The following is a 21452-nucleotide window of genomic DNA, read 5'->3' as shown; positions in this document are numbered from 1 at the left end:
AGGTGAAGATAGCTTTGCATGCTCGAGGTTTCTGGTGATTTTCTAGCAAAATTTGGAATATTTAACTTGTAATTGCCACACTTCATCTCTGCCTCTTTCTGCAAAAGAAATTCACACCTCTCTCCTTGTTCCGAAGATCGTCATAAAGTTTTGATATTTTGGTAAAGAGTAGAAATGTATCTCCTGAGAGTAAACTGTAAGTAAACAACATATGTAGAATGAAAGCGATACGACAGCTAATACAATATGGTAAAAGTCAAGCCGTAAGAGAAAAGAAGAGGAAAGAATAAAATACAGATAGGATGAAAATTGATGGATGAAAAGAAGAAAGTTTACATCCTTCACAATTTCACCTAAATACTATAGCCTAATAGATAGCAAAAGAATTGAGGTGGGGTGATATCTTCAAAGAGAATGTGTGAGACTTCAGATACAGGCAGTGAGAGGACGTCAGTACACGATAAATGGAAAGTTAGGGTAGTATATACAATCTGCATTTTTGAAAGTACCTTGGAAAGCTACCAGGGCAGTGAAGAAGGTCAGGATTTAAAAAGATTTTAGATCACCTTTTAAGGGTGCTTATGAATAATTATGATTATTTTCATTTGAATTCAGTTTCTGAACAATATTATCTCATGCTATTATTAAGCAAAAATTGTGCTTAGTTTACAAGAAGTGTGCAAAGCAAAATATCATTCAGATTAGCATTGCCCAAGTTTTAAAAGTATAGAAAGTTTTTTCTATGCATCCAATTTTTTTTTCAGGAAATCCTTTATGACAATTAAGCTAACACATTCAGGCTTTAAAATTGTTCCTTATATCTTAAAAAAAATATGTAATTCCTTTTTCATCCTGTGGAGTGTGATGATTTTAAAGAATACATTATGTTGTAGATCCTTAAATACGATTCATTTCATTGATTTAAATTGTGGCTGGGGCAGAGAGAGCACAGGAATGCCAGAATTAAAGACAACTTTAATTGAAAACCACAATATTATGAAATGTGATTGGTGCAATATACCTTGTAAGAAGAATTCCATTTAGGGATGGGCATATTCAGACTTTGAAGATAGAGCAATTCTTCCTCATAAAGTGATGCAATAACTCCTAAGGGGCACACTGCCTAAGCAACAACGCAAGCTAAAACAGTTTAATGAGTGTGAGGGCCTCTCACTATTTCAGGGGACAGTGAATAGATGAGTGGTGACAAATAGGTGGAATAATTAGAATAACACAGAAGGTGGGGTCACATGGTTGACCCCATGCTCTGACCAGGGTATATAAGCAGCCCTGTACATGTGCCAACATTCACCTTCAAGATTTGCCTGCAAGAGCCAACCAAACCCACCAGCCCTGACAATATGAGCTACTATGGCAACCACTACAGAGGCCTGGGCTATGGCTCTGGAGGCTTCACAGGCCTGGGTTATGTCTGGGGTTGTGGCTGTGGTCACGGAGGCTATGGACACAGCTGTGGTCACGGAGGCCACGGATACGTCTGTGGCCATGGAGGCCACGTATACGACTGCTACCACCCGTCCTGCTATGGTGGACACTGCTTCTCCAGATTCTACTGAGTTCCTACCTTGGGAGACCAACCTCTGAGGCCAAAGTGAATTGATCAAACCTGTCTCCAAAGATTGAACCCATCAAGATCTACCCAGTTGGGCAGGCCATGGTGGCTCAGTGGTAGAATTCTCGCCTGGCATGCTGGAGACCTGGGTTCGATTTCTGGTGCCTGACCATGCAAAAGAAAAAAAATTCTGCCTTGTCAAAGTCACAATCAAAATCATTAATTTTTAACGTTCTCAGGATTTTTATCATTCATAATAGCTTGTATGGGATTTTTCTGTTCCCTTTGCAATAAATTATCCTAATTTCATATAATTCCTGTGTTTTTTTTTTATTTCACAAATATCAATATAATTCATAATTATACCCAAATGAGAAAACATGTTACTCCTGGAAAATCTAAATGTACATATATACACATATCATAAAGTAAATGATTGTGTACACATATGCAGGCTTATTAATAGTAGATATGTAAATCATAATTTTCATTGAAATTAAGTGTTCACTCTCTGAATATTAGATGAGATCCTCATGTCAATTATTTTTTAGATAATTTTGGTATACTTATCTGCGCTGAAATATCAACTCATTTAGATATGATGGTAATAATACTTGAATACCAAAATTGAAGCCAACAGAAAAAATAAATACTTTTCTTAATGTTTAAAATCTATGTTTATTTTACATGGTTTAGTTTGCTAAAGCTGCCAGAATGAAATATACCATAAATGGATTGGCTTTTACAAGTGGGATTTGTTAACTTAGAATTTTCAGTTCTAAGGCATGAAAATGTCCCAAGTAAGGCATCAACAAGATGATACCTGGACTCTGAGGATAGGCCACTGTCATGCCAGACACCTCTGCCACCTGGGAACTCACATGGCAATGTATCTGCTCCTTCTCTCATGGGTTTCATTGCTTACAGCTTCTGGCTTAGGTGGCTTCCTTTCAGCTTCTCTGGGCTTCCTTTTATGAGCCTGTGGGCTTTTACTGTCTCTTATCTCCCTGCAAAGGAAATCAAAAAAAGGATTAAAAGTCACCTTGAATGGGCTGGGTAATATTTCAATTGAAATAACCTAACCGAAGTTCCCACCCACAATAGGTCTGCACCCACAGGAATGTATTAAAAGAACATGGCCTTTTCTGGATACTAACAATGCCAAACCACCGCATGGCCCTTTTAATGATAAGAAAAATTGGTGATAGACCAAAATATATCTATATATCTACAGTGAAAGTAAGCATAATTTTTGTGAAACTCTATCGTGTTTTCTTCCTGATCTACCTTGGGGTGACATGGCACTGTTCTTCAATATGATCAGCATATTGAAGACTTTGCAATTCAAGATGGAAATTCTCTGTAATCACCTGTGGAGTAATCTACATGGAGTCTATGGCTGGCTGGAAGCTTTATACCACATCCTAGCTGGACTCTTGTATTGCTGAACCACATTTAACCACTGTTGTCAAAACTATGGCCATTTCTTGTTAGTAGTTCAAGTAACTATTTGTTAATGAAAAATATATTATATAGCATGTTTGTTTTAAAAAATAATAAGTTATATATTTAGGCACTGAAAGAAAAATGAATGCTTTTACTTGAGATATCCAAATTCAGTAAAACCATGATGATAATATAATGAAAGAATTTTCGAGTCGCGGTGACATTAAAAAGTTTACGCAGTGTATATCCAGACACCATCTCAGAGGAAAAAGACCTCAAAAATTGATGTGATTTAATATGGATCTAAAGCCGCATGACTGGCTGAGTCAAGATGAGAACAAGATTTTACAGAGTAGCAGGCCTTCTACGTCACCAGGATTACTATCCCATTCATTGTATTTCTCATCTTGTGTGCAGAAAAATAAAGCTGTATGTAGTGCTAGATCTAAGCTCGATTTTTTAAAAAATATATCATAATGTGTTTAAAAACTCAGTGGTATATATTGAACATATGGATGGGTTTGCTAGGTCAGATAGTATGAGGTCAGTTCAGGTGAGGTGAACATGATAGTTCAGGGTTAATATAGCTAGTGTCACCACTGGAAGATTATACATCCTAGTTTGACTAAGTATAACAGAATTTATTATGTAGACATTTTACTGCTAAACTGATTAATAAAATCTCACTCTGCAGAAAGGCTTATTATACAGTTAAAGGAGTACAGTGATCAATATAATTATTTGGAGAAACCATTTAATACTACTAGGCTAATGGATTTGTATCACACTTCGTATTTTTATTGCTAGATTGCATCAATTTGTTATAGAATTAAGAGAACAGATTAAGATTGTGTTTCCTTCCAGGGAAAAGCTGTCATGTATGCTAGAGAAAATGTATAAATGGATTGACACAGGGTCATAAACCCGGCCACAGATGCAAGATGTGGTAGGGTTAAGTAGATAGGATCTGGCATCCGTACCAGTTTGAATTACTCATGATTTATGTTTTTGGTTGATTTATGAGGGTAAAATATTCAAATGATCGACTCATTTTTAACATAATCAATAAAAATCAAATGCTTTCTGAAAGGAGCAGTCAAAAGAATCAAATAAGTTGTGAGATGTTCAGAAGATTCTTAATTTGACAAAAAGTATAAATATGAAAGGAAAGTCTAACAAATTGGACTTTCTAATAACAACTTCTGTTCATATAGGAACAGAGTTTTAAAGTGATGAAACAAACCAGGCACTGGAAGAAACTATATTTTATACGAAGATCTGACAAAATACCTGTACTCAAGTTTGTAAAGAGCTTTTGCAAACCAGTTAAAATGGACAAAATAATCGAGCAATTACTTAAAACTATCTATATATCAATGTTCAATAAGGATATGTAAATGTGCTCAATATTTAGCTGTCAGATATTATTACATGCCACAAGAATGGTCAACCTTCAAGGATGGGAAAATGACTACTCTTATCACTGATGTGGTGCAACTTGGGTGCTCATTCATTGGTGATGTGACTATTTTTGCCATCCATTTTAGAAAATTATTGCTATAATCTACAGAAGCTTGTGTTAAAAGTTAAAAAGGTAGTAACTTCTTAGGACCGATACTGACTGGAAAGAGGCAAAAGAAACATTTTGGGGTTCAGGGCATGATTGGCATAGATGACTGTGTAATTTAGGGAAAAAAAAGAACCAAAAAAAATTAATAATAGTTACATGATTCTTCAAAGTCAGAAACCCATTTGAGTCCATTCTTCCTTTAAATCCTTACTGTTCAGAACCAGTGAGAGATTTTCCATTCCCTACAGAGGCACAGTTCATACCTTTAAGGACATTAGAAGTCATTCAATCCTTGTTTTATACTATACCAGATGTACTGAAAGGTGCTGTCCTAGTATTCAAAGCCTACCATTACAAAGCACCACACACTAGGTGGTGTAAAACAACAAGATGTTTGCTGTGGCACAATTCTGGAGTCAAAAAGTCTGAAATGAATTTCTGTAGAACAACACTTTCTGAAGGATCTAGAGGAGATTCCTTCTTTGCCTCTTCGAGGCTTCTGGAGGTTTGCCAGCAACCTTTGGCATCCTTAGCTTACAGTTGCAGAACTTCAATCTCTGCCTCTGTCTTCACATGTAGTTCTCCCCTCTGTTAGTGCTTCTAAGAGCTTAATAAGGATTTGATGTTTTAGTAGAGACTAGCACTATATATCCTGAGAGTTAAAAATAAATACGGGGCCTAGAATAGGTAAAAGAAATACAAAAGCTGAAATGATAGGGTAAATATGAAGGCATAGAAAGAATAGGAAAGAATCAGATTCCATTGGATAAAAATTGATGTTTGAAGAACAGAAATTTTACATATTGAACAAACTCTCCTAGCTGCAATAGGCTAATGAATTAAGGGAGGAACAGAAGCTGAATGACATTTTCAAACAGCATATGTAAGGCATCAGATGTATGAGAAGATGACAGTACATAATAAAAGTAAATAAATTTGAATAGATAACATGCCAGTGAAGAGGGTTGGTATTTAAAAAGAACATTTCATCACTTATACAGCTGCTTATGAAATGAAAATGTGATGATTGGCATTTGATATCATTTCTGAACAGTCTTATCTTTGGTTATTAAACTAAAATTGGGTTTAGATTTCTAGATACTGTGCAAAGCAAAGTAGGATATAGATAAGGATGTCCAAAGTTCTAAAAGTACAGGAAGAATAGATCTGTTTCTGCTGTAATTCCTTACAGGTATTAAAAAAATCAAGTCAACACATTCAAGCTTTCAAATGGTTTATTTCTGAAAGGTGATACATAATTCACTTTTTACCCAGAGAAAAAAGATGATTTAAAGCATTATGATAGATTATAGATCCTTAAATATGACACATTTCTTTTATTTAAATTGTGGCTGAGGCAAAGAGAATCTAGGAATGTCAGAGATGAAGCAAATTTAATTGAAAAATGCAGTATTGTGAAATACGATTGATGCAGAATGCCTGGTTAGGAAGAATTCAACTTAGGGTTGTGCATATCCAGACTTCGAAGATAGATCAATTCCTACTCATAAAGTGATGCAATAACTTGTAAGGGACACACTACTTAGGCAGCAACACTAGCTCAAGCAGTGTAATGAGTATGAGGGCCTCTCCCTGTTTCAGGGGATGGTGCATAAATGTGACATCAAGTAGATTGAATAATTAAAATGGCACAGAAGGTGAGGTCAGATGGCTTACCCCATGCTCTGACCAGGGTGTATAAGCAGCCCTGTACACGTGTTGATATTCACCTTCATGATTTGCCTGCAAGAGCAAACCAAATCCAACCCTGACAATATGAGCTACTACAGCAACCACTACAGAGGCCTGGGCTATGGCTATGGAGGCTTCACTGGCCTGGGCTGTGGCTGTGGTTGTGGCAGCTTCCCCAGACTGGGTGATGGCCATGGTCATGGAGGCCACGGACACGGCTGTAGTCACAGGGGCCCCGGCTGCAGCTGCTGCCGCCCATCCTGCTAGGGTGGATTTCATTTCTCCAACTGCTACTGAATTCCTACCCTGGGAGCCCAACATCCTAGTCCAAAAGAGATTAACTAAGTATGACTACAAAGAGCAGACCAATCACGATATCTCTGGACAAAGTCAAGATCAATAGCATTAGTTTCTAAGATTCTCAGAATTTTTGTCATTTAATAATAGTCTGGTCCATGCCTCCTTTGTGCTTTGCTAACTATGGGATTTCTTTGTTACCTTTGCAATAATTTATACTAATTTGGCAAAGTACATTTGGTCTTTATTTTTTATTTAACTTGCAAATATCAAAATGATAATATGCAATTTGCCAAATGAGAAAACATTTTATTCCATGAAAATCTAAAAGTTCATATATACATACCTTATTATTGAAATTTTTGGTATACATGCATGCACACCTATAGATAGAAATGGAAGTATCAATATCTATTGAAATTAAGTTTTTACACACTGAACATTGAGATATTTTTACTTCAATGTTTTTTAATTAGCTAATGTTGATATTTACATTCAGCACTGAAAAAATAAACTTTTTGGAGTCCAACAAGTAGAATAATTTTTATTCAGTATTTATATTACTTGGCCCTTTTACTGAAAAGAGCAAGTAGTGATAGATCAAAACATATATCTAAATGTGCAGTGAAATAAAACATCAGGTTTGTGAATCTCCATCGTTGTTTTTTCCTGATCCACCATGGTATAACATGGCATTGTTCTTCAATATATCAGCATATTGAAGGACTTTGCAATTTTATGTGGACAGATTTCAGTAATCACTTTTGAAGCAATCCATGTTAAGACTATGATTGGTCTAATGCTTTATGCCTCATCCTAGCTGGAGTCTTGCAACCCTGACCTACATTTAACAGCTATTGTGCAAAAATGGGTCACTTCTTGTTAGTAGTAGTACATTTCAAGTATGTATTTGCCTATGAAAAAATATACTGTAAAGGAGTCTTGCCATCAAAAAAAATTATACATTTGTTACTGGAACAAAAGTAGATGCTTTTGCTAGAGTTATACAATTTCAATAAGACCATGGCAATAAATTAATGACAGAATTTTCGAGCTGACAAAGACATTAGAAAGTTTGCACAGTGTTTATCCAGATACCACCTAAGAACTGGATGAGTGGCAGCATGTAGATGAGAGCAGAATTTTACTGAATAGCAGGTCCTCTACTCACCAAGTTCACTATCCCATTCATTGTACCCTTCTCATTTTGAGTGCTGAAAAATAAAGCTATAAAAAGTGCTAAATCCAAACTCTATTTTAAAAATATCATCATGCATTTGAAATACTCAGAGCTATTTATAGAACATATGGATTGTTTAGTCAGAGTGTATGACTAGTGCTTTCATTCGTTATAGGTGAGTGTCTGTGACTTCACAACTGATAGTTCAGCACTGATACAGCTCAGTATTGCCATTGGAGGCCTCTACTATTTAATTTGACTGAGTAAAACAGAACTTCACATGAAGACATTTTACTTCCTGTCTCGTTAAATAGCATCTCAGCCTGAAGAAAAATTTAGTATGGCTATGAAAGTACAACAATCAATATAACTAATTGAAGAAAACATTTAAATCTACTAGGAAAAGGCAGTTGAACCAGACTATTATACATTTAGATGCTGTATTCGCTGATTTGTTCTGGAATTAATAGTATCAGTCCAAATTATGTTTCTTTCCAGGGAAAAGGTATCATTTGGTCCAGAAAAAAATGTATCAATACATGATAACAAGTTTATCAGCTCTACAATTGACAGAAAATCTTGCACAGTGTGACATAGGCAGAGTATGACATCTTTAAATCTTGATTTATTTGTGATTTAGTAGCTTTTAGTTGGTTTAAAGAGAACAAAATATTCAAAAACTCTGCTCATAATTTTTAGAACAATCTATAAAAATGTAACATATTCTGAAGAGGGCAGACAAAAATATCAATGAATGAGATTTGAAATAACCAAATTTCTTTATTAGGACAAAAGAGAAGTGAGCATAAAAGGAAAAGCTTTAGAAATTGGACTTTCTTATATAAAGAAACCTCTGTTCATACACAGACACAGTTTTAAAGAGCTAAAACAAACCATACTCTGGGAAAAATATGTGTATTCAAATTTATAAAGAGCTTTTACAAACTGAAAATATATTACAAACCCTATAAAAATGTACAAATTAATTGAACAGCCACTTGAAAAGACATATATAAGTGTCTTATAAGCATACATCAATGTGGTCAATATCACTACTTGTATTGAAACCATCCCCAGATATTTCTGCTGGTTCAAAAAAATGGTCAAAATTCAAGAGACTGAGAATGGCCAGTCTTATCACAGATGTGGAACACTGGAACTCTCATTCATTGCTGATAAATTTTTACGGTATGTTCCAAAACCATTTTGGAAATTTTTTTATAACACTTTACTGAATCTTGTGTGAAAACTATAAAGCATGCTTATCTCTTAAGGGCAATACTGACTGGAAAGAAACAAATGAGACATGTCGGAGTTTAGGGCACACTTGCAGTATGTGACTAGATTGCTTAGAAAAAACAGAACATAAAGCAACCAAAGCAAAATGAAATAATGGTTACATGTAACTTCAATGAGAAAAAGTCATTTGAACCCATTCCTCCTACACATTCTTACTGCTCAGGACTAATGAGAGATTATCCATACCCCTAAGATCCATGGTCCATACATTTAAGGACACTGGAAGTTGTTCAACTATAAAACATATTCCTTGTTTTTCTACTGCATGGTTGAAAAATACTGTCCTAGCATCCAAAGGCTGCCATCACAAAGGGCCACAAGCAAGGTGGTTTAAAACAATAAATATTTACCATTGTACAATTCTGGAGCCAAACATTGTGAAATGAATGTCTTAGCAGGACAACACTCTCCAAAGGGCCTAAAGGAGAATCCCACTTTGCTTCTTCTAAGTTTCTGTGATTTTCTAGCAAACTTTGGACTCTTTAGCTTACAGGTTTAGCACTTCAATTTCTGCCTCTGTCTTCACATAGAATTTCTCCCCTCTAGCCATGCTTCTAAGACCTATAAGGATTTGTTTGATATTTTGGTAGAGACTAGAACTGCATTTCCTAAGGGTAAGAAATAAATAATTAATGTGTACAGAATTGGTAAAGGAAATAAAAGTGTTAAAATAATATCATAAAAGTCAATACATAAGAAGAAGGAAGAGAAAAAAAACTCAAACAAACATTGGATAAAAATTGGTGGATGCCAAAGAGAAAGTTTACATATTTTCACATTCATCTAACCACCTAGTTAATAGTTTATCCATTAACCTAATGGATAAAGGGTGGAATGGAGGCCGTGTGAAATTTCAAAAAGAATGTTTAAGACATCTGACTTATGTGTGAAAGGACTTCAGTTGATGATGAAAGGAAATTTCAGGAAGCAGATGCAGTCTGCAGTTTTGGAAGCACCTTGGATAGATACAATGCCAGAAGAGTGCCAACATTTAAAAAAAATAATTTTCAATAAGGTTTATTTTGGGGGAAAGGGCGGGCTGCATGGTCTGGGAACTGAACTCGGGTATCCTACATGTAGTCAAGAACTGACAAACTTTAAAACCGTTTATGAAATAAAACTGTAATTATTGTCTTTTGACCCTAGTTTTTGAACAATTTCATCTGTTATTAAACAAATATTGTCTTTGTTTTTCAAGATAACATGCAAAGCAAACAGCATTGAGACTAGGATGGCTAAAGTTCTAAAATTATAAATTATATGGCAATTAAGCTAACACTTCCAAGCTCTAAAATGGTTTCTGGTTTCTGAAAGGTGATACATAACTCACTTTTTACTCTGAAAAATAATATGACTTAAAACATTATGGCAGACGGTAAGAGACCGTCCACCCGAAGACACAGGAAGTGACGTACCGATGGCGGAGGGGCGCGAGCTTTCAAGATGGCGGTGGCTGACTACCTGAACGAGGGGCTTAGGTGAAGACCCCTACGAAGTAAAAGAGGCCAGAAATCGCCCACACCCCAATTCTAGCAGTCCCGGGAATTCAGCAGAAGTGTTGCCTTTTTTTTTTTTTTTTGATGAAGAAGTAAACAATACAGATTTTAAACATGGGACGGAGATCTACGTCATCCACCAAGAGTGGAAAATTTATGAACCCCACAGACCAGGCCCGAAAGGAAGCTCGGAAGAGAGAATTAAAGAAGAACAAAAAACAGCGCATGATGGTACGAGCTGCAGTTTTGAAGATGAAGGATCCCAAACAGATTATCCGAGACATGGAGAAATTAGACAAAATGGAATTTAACCCTGTGCAACAGCCCCAGTTAAATGAGAAGGTGCTGAAAGACAAACGTAAAAAGCTGCGTGAAACCTTTGAACGTATTCTACGACTCTATGAAAAAGAGAATCCAGATATTTACAAAGAATTGAGAAAGTTAGAAGTAGAATATGAACAAAAGAGGGCTCAACTTAGTCAATATTTTGATGCTGTCAAGAATGCTCAGCACGTGGAAGTTGAGAGTATTCCTTTGCCAGATATGCCTCATGCTCCTTCCAACATCTTGATCCAGGACATTCCACTTCCTGGTGCCCAGCCACCTTCTATCCTTAAAAAGACTTCAGCCTATGGACCTCCAACTCGGGCAGTTTCTATACTTCCTCTTCTTGGACATGGTGTTCCACGTTTGCCCCCTGGTAGAAAACCTCCTGGTCCTCCCCCTGGTCCACCTCCTCCTCAAGTCTTGCAGATGTATGGCCGTAAAGTAGGCTTTGCCCTAGATCTTCCTCCTCGTAGGCGAGACGAAGATATGTTATATAGTCCTGAACTTGCTCAGCGAGGGCATGATGACGATATTTCCAGCACCAGTGAGGATGATGGCTATCCTGAGGACATGGATCAAGATAAACATGATGACAGCACTGATGACAGTGATACTGACAGGTCAGATGGAGAAAGTGAGGTAGATGAATTTGTGCACCGTGATGATAGTGAGAGAGACAACACTGAAGAAAAAAAGTCAGGTCTGAGTGTACGATTTGCAGATATGCCTGGAAAATCAAGAAAAAAAAAGAAGAACATGAAGGAACTGACTCCTCTTCAAGCCATGATGCTTCGAATGGCAGGTCAGGAAATCCCAGAGGAGGGACGAGAAGTAGAGGAATTTTCAGAGGATGATGATGAAGATGATTCTGATGATTCTGAAACAGAAAAGCAGTCACAAAAACAGCATAAAGAAGAATCTCTTTCAGATGGTACATCTGCAGCTTCTTCACAGCAGCAGGCTCCTCCACAGTCTGTTCCTCCTTCTCAGATACAAGCACCTCCCATGCCAGGACCACCTCCTCTTGGACCACCACCAGCACCACCTTTACGGCCACCTGGACCACCTACAGGCCTTCCTCCTGGGCCACCTCCAGGAGCACCTCCATTCCTGAGACCACCTGGAATGCCAGGACTCCGAGGGCCTTTGCCCCGACTTTTACCTCCAGGACCCCCACCAGGCCGACCACCTGGCCCTCCCCCAGGTCCACCTCCAGGTTTGCCCCCCGGCCCTCCTCCTCGGGGACCTCCACCAAGGCTACCTCCCCCTGCACCTCCAGGTATCCCTCCACCTCGTCCTGGCATGATGCGCCCACCTTTGGTGCATCCACTTGGACCTGCCCCACCTGGGCTTTTCCCACCAGCTCCCTTGCCAAACCCAGGGGTTTTAAGTGCCCCACCCAATTTGATTCAGCGACCCAAGGCGGATGATACAAGTGCAGCCATCATTGAGAAGAAAGCCACAGCAACCATCAGTGCCAAGCCACAGATCACTAATCCCAAGGCGGAGATTACTAGATTTGTGCCCACTGCACTGAGGGTACGTCGGGAGAATAAAGGGGCTACTGCTGCTCCCCAAAGAAAGTCAGAGGATGATTCTGCTGTACCTCTTGCCAAAGCAGCCCCCAAATCTGGTCCTTCTGTTCCTGTCTCAGTACAAACTAAGGATGATGTATATGAAGCTTTCATGAAAGAAATGGAAGGGTTACTGTGACAGCTTTTCATTCTATAACAGGTTTCTGTTCACATCAGTGGTTCATGGAGAAAGAGGCTCTTATTAAGATTAGGTGAAAGAGCTACTTCCACTGTCAAGGTATATTTTAATTTCAGTGCAAAGAATATCCTAAAGTTTAGCCTTGGTCAAAATTTACTGCATATAAGAAGGGGTATTTCACTCAGAATATATTGATTATTGAAGCAGTGCTGCTAACATCCATTCCCTTTCATATCACCATTTCCATCCCATTTCTTTCCCTTCTCCAATTCTTTTGAAACGTCATCGGGGGATCTCAGTTACTTAATCTATTTTTACTCTCTTGTATGTTGTTGGCACTGGAGTAGATTTCTGAGGAACCAGTTTATTTCACCCCATCTTGGCTTTTGTGTTTGAGTTATTTTAAATATTTTATTGTAAATATTTTGTAATATTTTACTTGTATTGAAATGGATCACAATGTCATTTCCTAATACAAAGCAGAATTTGTGGGAAGAAAATGTACAATTCTTTGATTAAAAATATTTCCCACTGACTTAAACTTTGAGTGTTTCATGGAAAAATGAATAAATGTTCTACACCAACCAAAAAAAAAAAAAAACATTATGGCAGGTTATAGAATCTTAAATATGACACATTTCTTTTATTTAAATTATGACTGAGGCAAAGAGATTCTATGAATGCCAGATATGAAGAGAAATTAATTGGAAAATGCAATATTGAAATAGGATTAATGCAATATGCCCTGTAGGAAGAATCCCATTTAGGGTTGGGCATACCTAAACCTTGAAGATACAGCAATTCCTCCTCACAAAGTGATGCAATAACTTCTAAGGGGCACACTACCTAGGCAACAACACAAGCCCAACAGTGTAATGAGTGTAAGTGCCTCTGTCTGTTTCAGGGGACAGTGAAAAAATGAATGATGTCAAGTAGGTGGAATAATTAAAATAACATGGAAGGTGGGATCACATGGCTTACCCCATGCTCTGACCAGGGTATATAAGCAGCCCTGTGCACGTGCTGACATTCACCTTGAAGATTTGCCTGCAAGAGCAAACCAAACCCACCAACCCTGACAATATGAGCTACTACGGCAACCACCTTAGAGGCCTGGGCTATGGCTATGGAGGCTTCACAGACCATGCACATGGCTGTGGTCACAGACGCCATGGACACAGCTCTCATGGAGGCCACGGACATGGCTGTGGTCATGGAGGCCACGGACACGGCTGTGGTCATGGAGGCCATGGGCACAGCTCTCATGGAGGCCACAGACATGGCTGTGGTCATGGAGGCCATGGACATGGCTGTCATGGAGGCCATGGACATGGCTGTCATGAAGGACACAGCCATGGCTCTTGTCACGGAGGCCACAGCTGTGGTCACGGAGGCCATGGATATGGCTGCTACCACCCATCCAGCTTTGGCGATACCACTTTTCCAGCTTCTCCTGAAATCCTACCCTAGGAGCCCAACCTCTGAGTCCAAAAGGGATTGACCAGATATGACTGCAAAAAAGAGACCAATCAAGATCTCCCTGGACAAAATCAAAATCAAAAGCATTTTATCTTATTTTACCTCAGCATTATTTATCAGTTTATAATAACCTGCTTCATTTCTCCTGTTGCTCCTTATTTGTGCTTTCATAAATGGAAGATGTCTTCATTTTACTTCCAATAAATTATACTAAAGTTTATCAGCAGATATGCCTTTCTGTTTTTATGTAAAATGTATCAGTGTAATTATGGCAATTGTGTACAAGGGTCCATGAGTGAAGCAAACTACTTCATGAAAATTTAAAGTAAGTTTGTGTATTTGTTTTTAAAGTCAACATTGAAAAAAACATATTCATACTCTTCTATTATTAATAGAGTTCAAAATTAAGAATAAATGCATATATTATTTTTGGTTTTGGAAATGTATGTGTAGAAATCTATGTGTGCCATTCAAAGGGTACCATGTACCCTTACTTGGTGAGACAACTGATGACAAAATTAAACATGCCTCTAGATCTCCAGTTAACATCAACATTTTTTCAAGATGCTCTATCACAATTTCCTCCAGTCTTTATTTTGATATTTTCATCAAAATACTTACTTTACAAGTCACTAGGTATCTGGACTAACCTTTTCACATTTTTTGTCATTTTACTCAAATGCATTTTAGTCAAGTTATTCAGTTTCTTCTGTTAGAGGTGGTCTGACATGGGATTGTTTTCCAATATCAGCCTAACACTGCAAAAGGCTAAAATGCAGTATGGAAGTGGAAATGTCATGGTTATCATAATGAAGAAATCCTTTTCATGCCTCTGCCTGACCTACAACTCTGTGAAAACAAAGTATAGCTGACTTTCATATTACCACTGCTTTGCAACAGCGGGACATTTCTTGTTGATAATTCTAATAAGTATTAGACTATAGGGCACATAAAATAAGTATCAAATAATTGATAAAATAAATTATGCATTTATACATAAGTGAATATCTTGTTTGAGTTAATAAAATTGAATCAAACTGGGGCAAAAATATAATGATAAAATTCAGAGCTGACAGAAATTCAGCAAAAAATGCACATTGCTTTCCCAGATCCCTTACTGCTGAAAAAGACTCAAGATTTAAATGATTTATTTTAGGATCAAAAAGACACTATTGATAGTGCCTGGACCCAGTTTTCCTGCATCTTGGGCATTCTGCCACACCAATAGGATTCTCTTTTAATTGTTCATTTCCCTCCTTGAGCTTTCTCAAGCAAAGCATCTTGAAATTCTAGTCATATGTCCCAGCTGCATTTTGAGGATTAGTTCATTTCTCATATTGACCACCACTTTTTATTTGCATTTTAATTTTTACTATAAAACATTGAACGTATTAATTTTTAATTTAGCTGGGCCTCAATACAAATAACCAGTAAAAATCCTATATTCAAATATTACTAATGATATCATGATGCATTTAAAAGACTCAGACTTGTTCACTAATCATAAAAGAGATTTGTCAGCCAACTTAGATTAAATAGTTCAGAATAGATTTAGCTCTGTGATTCCAGTGGAGAACTATATTACTTAGTATGACAAGTGTAGAAATAACTCTTCTATTGTCTCAATAGTTAAGAGCATTTCCACGAAAGAACAATAATCAGCATAAGTACTTGGAAAAATCATTTAAAACTCCAAGTAAAATATAGCATTATCATATTATTACCTTTCAATTTTATGGATCTGTATCTGGAAATGCTTTAGAATATCTTTACTTTCAGAGACAAACTATTACTTGTCTTAGCAAGAACCTATCACAATCATATCATCCTCTCTATAACTGACAGAATTAAATAGGTAAAGTGTGATATTCTTAATCTGTTGCATCCATTTGTGCTTTATGTTGATTTAATGAGAAGGAAATATTCAAATTATCATCTGCCCTTTTTTTAGAACAATCAATAAAAATATAACAAGTTCTGATGAGAGCAGACAAATTAATTAAATAGCAATTCATGAAGAAGTCAAAGTTTTTTAATTAGGGTCAGATATCATTAAACAAAAAACACAGAGATTAAGAATGAGTTCGTTACATTTGGAATATTTGTTCATTCCTAGACACCATTTTTAAGTGTATAAATAAAGCCCATATAGGGAAGGAAAATTTCAATACATGGATCTGACAAAAGTCCTGCATCAAGTATGTAAAGAGCTCCTATTAATCAATAATAAAATATACAAACCCAATTAAATATGGACAAAATCTTGAAGAAGCACTTCAAAAGAGAGAATATTTAAATGACCAATAAGCATATGGAATGGTACTTAATATCATTATTCATCAGGAAAAATTCAAATTGAAACAACACTCAGATATCCCTTTAAATCACAAGAGTGGTCAAAATGCCCAGTGCTAAGGATGTGCAGCATATAGAACTTTTAAACATTGTTGATGGAACTGCAAATGTATAAACTGCTTTGTAAAAACGTTTGGCAGGATCTACTTGCACTATCACTGGCCAAATTTTGAGATATTGCAGATCCATTTCCAGACCACTGCAATAAAGTGAATATTGAAATGATATGAGTGACACAATTTTTTTTTGCTTTTGTTTTTTGGTTTCCCAGTGTGCTATACAAGCATCTACTAAATATGCAATGACATTATGTCTAAGAAACGAATGTACATAACTAATTTAAAAATATTTTAGTATTAAAAAATGCTAACTATTCTCAGCCTTCAGTGAGTCATATTCTTTTTATTGGAGAGGGTCTTGCCTCAAGGTTGCTAACTGTTGACTGATCAGGGTGGTGGCTGCTGAAGGTTGGGGTCACTGTGATAATCTTTTAAAATAAAACATCAGTGACATCTGCCACATTGATTGACTCTTCCTTTCATGAAAGATTTCTCTGTAGCATATAATGTTGTATAATATTATCTTACCCATAGTAGAGCTTCTTTCAAACCCTGCTGCTGTTTGATCAATTATGTTTATTTAATAACTTAATAACTTGTCATTTGTTCTCATTTCAACAACATTCACAACCTCATCAGTAGGAGTAGATTTCATTTCAAGACAGCCCTTCCTTTGTTTATCCCTAAGAATTAACTCATCTGTTCAAAGGTTATCAAGACATTCCAGGAATTCAGTTGCATTTTCAGGCCTCTGCTTCTAATACTGCTTTTCTTGCTATTTCCACATCTGCAGGTACTTTCTCCACAGGAGTCTTGAGTCCCTCAAAGTCCTCCATGAGGGTTGGAACCAATTTCTTCCAAACTGCTGTTAATGCTGATATTTTGACCTTATCCCATGACTCTTAAATGTTCTTACTGGCATGTAGAATGGTGAATCCTTTCCAGAAGCTTTTCAGTTGTCTCTTCCCAGATCCATCAGAAGAATCATGATTGATGGCAGCTATAGCATTCTGAAATGTATTACTTAAATTATAAGATGTCAAAATTAAAATGACTCCTTGATCTATGGGTGCAGAATGGATTTCAGCTTAGCAGGAACTAAAACAGCATTAAATTCATTGCACATCTCCAACAGAGCTCTTGGGTGACCAGACGTAGGGAAATCATAGACACCTGTTGAGGCGCCATCACTCAGCCTTCACCTGGCCCCACCTCCTACTCTAGAAAATTCACAAACACAGGCTAAGCAGCCAACTACTGCCTTCTGCTGCTGTCACCTCCTTTACTATTGTGTGCCATTCCACAACACAGGGACAATGTTAAGTCTAATGAAAAAGCCCAGCCAGATCATAAACACTGATACCAGGAATAAGCTACCCTAGAATTTTATCAGAATAGGAATTTTTAGTGGAACAGCTTCCTTCCCCAAAGTGGATAAAAACCATCTTCAAGAATACAGACTAGTTTCTCTTCTCTGGTGTGAAGTGTAATAAGCAAAGCTGCCATCTATTGACCCTAACCTACAGCACTTTGGGGCCACACAGAGAGACCAGCCAGAATAGGGTTTCTCCCCTGCTTTTTTGACTCTTTGTACTAAATAAGTGACAGGGAGTTATGTACTTTTTGGACTCTTTATTCTGTGCAATAATAGGGTCATTTTCTAAAAGTTTCCATTGTGCCTTGAACCTGTGTTCATGCAACACAATGTTGTAGCAATTTGCTCGAAAAAGTGCATTGTCAATATTTTGAAAAGGATTCAGTAAACGATGGTAGAAACATTTCCTGTTATCCATGCTTCATTGCTCCATTTATAGGGCCTAGACAGAGTAGATTTACCATAATTCCTAGAATTTTCTTGATACTAAATTGACATTGGCTGCAACTTAAAATCACCACTTGCATTGGCCCCTAACAAGAGTCAACCTGTCCTTTCAAGCTTTGAAACCAGGCATTCATTTACTCTCTCTAGCTGTGAAAGCCCTAAATGGCATCTTCTTCTTACATAAGGTTGTTTCATTCACATTGGTGTAGTTTAGCATAGACTCCTTCATCAACAACCTTAACAGACCTTCAAGATAACCTGTCGCAGCTTCTACATCAGCGCTTGCTGCTTTACCTTGTACTTTGATGTTACAGAGATGGCTTCTTTTCTTAAACCTCATGAACTTTGCTAGCTTCAAACTTTTTTTTTTTTTTTTGAAGTGTTCTCACCTCTCTTAGATTCTATAGAACTGAAGAAGATTAGGGCCCTGATCACTTTAGGCTTTGGTTTAAGGGAATGTTGGGGCTGGTTTGATCTTCTGCCCAGACCACTGCAAATTTTCTCCATATTAGCAATAAAGTTTCTTTTCTTTCTTATTCTTGTGTTCTTTGAAGTAACACTTAATTTTCTTCAAGAACTGTTCCTTTACATTTGCAACTTGGCTAACTGATGCAAGAATCCTAGCTTCCAGCCTATCTCAGCTTTGGACATTCTTTCCCCTCTAAGCTTAAACATTTCTAACTTTTGATTTTAAATGAGAGACACGTGACTCCTCCTTTCCGTTGAATAGTTAGAAGCAATTTTAAGATTATTAACCCACCTAATTTCAATATTGTTGTGACTCAGGGAATAGGGAATCTCAAGGAAAGGGAAAGAGATAAGGAACGGCCAGCTAGCGGAGCAGTCAGAACACACACATTTATCAATTATGTTTGTCATCTTATATAGGTTCACTTCATGGCACCCCAAACAATTGTAATAGTAACATCAAAGATCACTGCATATAGATCACCATAACAGATACAAAGGTAATGAAAATGATTAAAATATTGTGAGAATTATCAAAATGTGCCACAGAGACATGAAGTGAGCACATACTCTTATAAAAATGGTGCTGATAGACACGCTTGGAGCGGGTTTTTCACAAACCTTTAATTTGTAAAAAACTCAGTATCTGTGAAGCTCAGTGAAGCAATGCACAATTAAATGAGATATGCCTGTATTTATACAGGCTGTATGAGTTAGTAATTTCTGTTCTATACATACCAAAGGGAAATGTATGCCTTGTTCAATGTAAAAAAATGTTTAAAAAGACATCGATAACTTTATTCATGATAATCAAAAAGTGAAACTATACAAATTTGGTTTTATGAAGGAAGAATTATAAAGTGTGCTATATCCACATCATATACTACTTAATAGTCATAAAAACAACCAAACTAACACTGAATGGAGCAACGGATATATATCTCACAGATATAATGATGTACAAAAGAATTAAGGCGGGAGGGCAACTATTCTGTATGCTTACATTTACATGAAGTCCAGAACAACAGGCAAAATAAATATATTTTAGAAAAGATTTCTTACTCTAAAGTATAGAAAGATGATTCTCTCTAGGAAATAATAATGACTAGGAAGGGCAAGAGAGATATTTTGGAGTCAGAGTTAACTGTACCTCCGAGAGTCATGTTACTAAACTTTAAGTACCTTAGAATGTATCATATGTTCAACACATATTTATTGAGTTTTGATGGTCATTGGAGAACAGTAAACATAGAAGGCTCCAACTGCATTTGAGAACAAATGCAGATTGGAAAATGCATCATTTGAAAATTACTTATAAACCCTACAAAAACCAAACATTATATTTGGAGCCATATGCCATTTATAAGAACCTTAAAAGTCCAAGTCTGAAGTTAAGGGAAATCTTGGTCGGGTTTAACCAGATTTTGGTCAGTTTTGTTGCAAATAGCTAAGTTCTTAGAGTCAGCTTAGGGATTCTTTGTTTTCATATATATATATTTTTCCTCCAAACTTGTATTTTAACATTATATCTACATTTTTTTTGGAGAGTCTGAAAACACTCCAATGTTTTTTTTCTGAATTCACAGGGCTTTTAGAGTTGGCAAATGTTTTTAACATCTAATATCTTAATAAATACTATCTTAGTAGAGACTAGTTAGGTGATTCCTGAAAGGAAAAATGAAAGAACACAATAAGGCAAAAGGAGTACAGGCACAAAAATATTAAGGAAAAAAGGAAGAAATGTGGGAAAAATTAAGTATGGATGAAAATAGATGGGAGGAAAAAGAGAAATTATGTATATTCCACTTAACCTAAGTCTAATAGGAATTGTAAAGAACTTATAAGGGCTGTATTTTTAAATAGATAATAAAAGAGGGCTAATAAACGCTTTAGAGAAAGGGAGAAAATGTAGTATGTAAATGTGAGAAGCAGATGCAATTTGTTTTTTTGGTAGCATCTAGATAGATGACATACCAGAAAGGTAATCAAGATGTGAAAAGGGAACTTTTGAACAGTGTTTAAGGCTATTTATGAAATATAGTTTTGATGACTGATTTTTTATTCATGTTTGGTCACTATTATCATATACTGCTAAACTAAATGATTTTTATTTTCCAAGCTAATTTACAATCCAAAAAAACAGGATGTTGGTTATGATGGAAATGTTCTGAATATGAGAAAAGGAAAGCTTTATTGAAACTTAAAATTTGTTTTAAGTTTCATATTGGTGTTCACAGCAGATAAGTTTATGGCCTCAGGCTTTCAAAGATTTATTTCGTTAGCTTTGAAAAGAGACCTTACCATGAGAAATAAGGTAATGGAATGTGTTGTGGAGAGGAGTATATGAGAACTCTGTATTTTCTGCATGATTTTTCTGTAAACCTACAATTGCACTAGCAAAATTCAAAAGTATGTGATAAATAGTAAAGCATTGAATTTAATCAATTTCTTTATTTAATTGTAAGTGAAGCATAACAATCTAAGAAGCCATAGATTAAAACAGTATATCATTTTAAAATGCGATATAAAAAATACAATATCAGATAAATTTTATCTACTATGCCTAGAATGAAGAATTAAACTTAAGATATGAAGTTCTTGCTTCATAGTCTGATATGTCTGGACTTTGAAGATACAGCAACTACTTCTCATAAAAGTGATGCAATATGTTTAACG

General features: G+C 36.4%; 1 protein-coding gene and 1 pseudogene across 1 annotated transcript in view; both read left to right on the top strand.

Annotated features, from left to right (window-relative positions):
* Positions 1-21452, top strand: part of LOC143648055 (keratin-associated protein 19-7-like) — an 87429-nt gene that overhangs the window by 65478 nt on the left and 499 nt on the right. The window lies entirely within an intron of this gene.
* Positions 10442-12935, top strand: LOC143648584 (WW domain-binding protein 11 pseudogene; annotated as a pseudogene).

This window comes from Tamandua tetradactyla, chromosome 10 (genome assembly GCF_023851605.1).
Source record: "Tamandua tetradactyla isolate mTamTet1 chromosome 10, mTamTet1.pri, whole genome shotgun sequence".
Lineage (NCBI taxonomy): Eukaryota > Metazoa > Chordata > Mammalia > Pilosa > Myrmecophagidae > Tamandua > Tamandua tetradactyla.
This window is presented reverse-complemented; position numbering and strand designations above follow the sequence as displayed.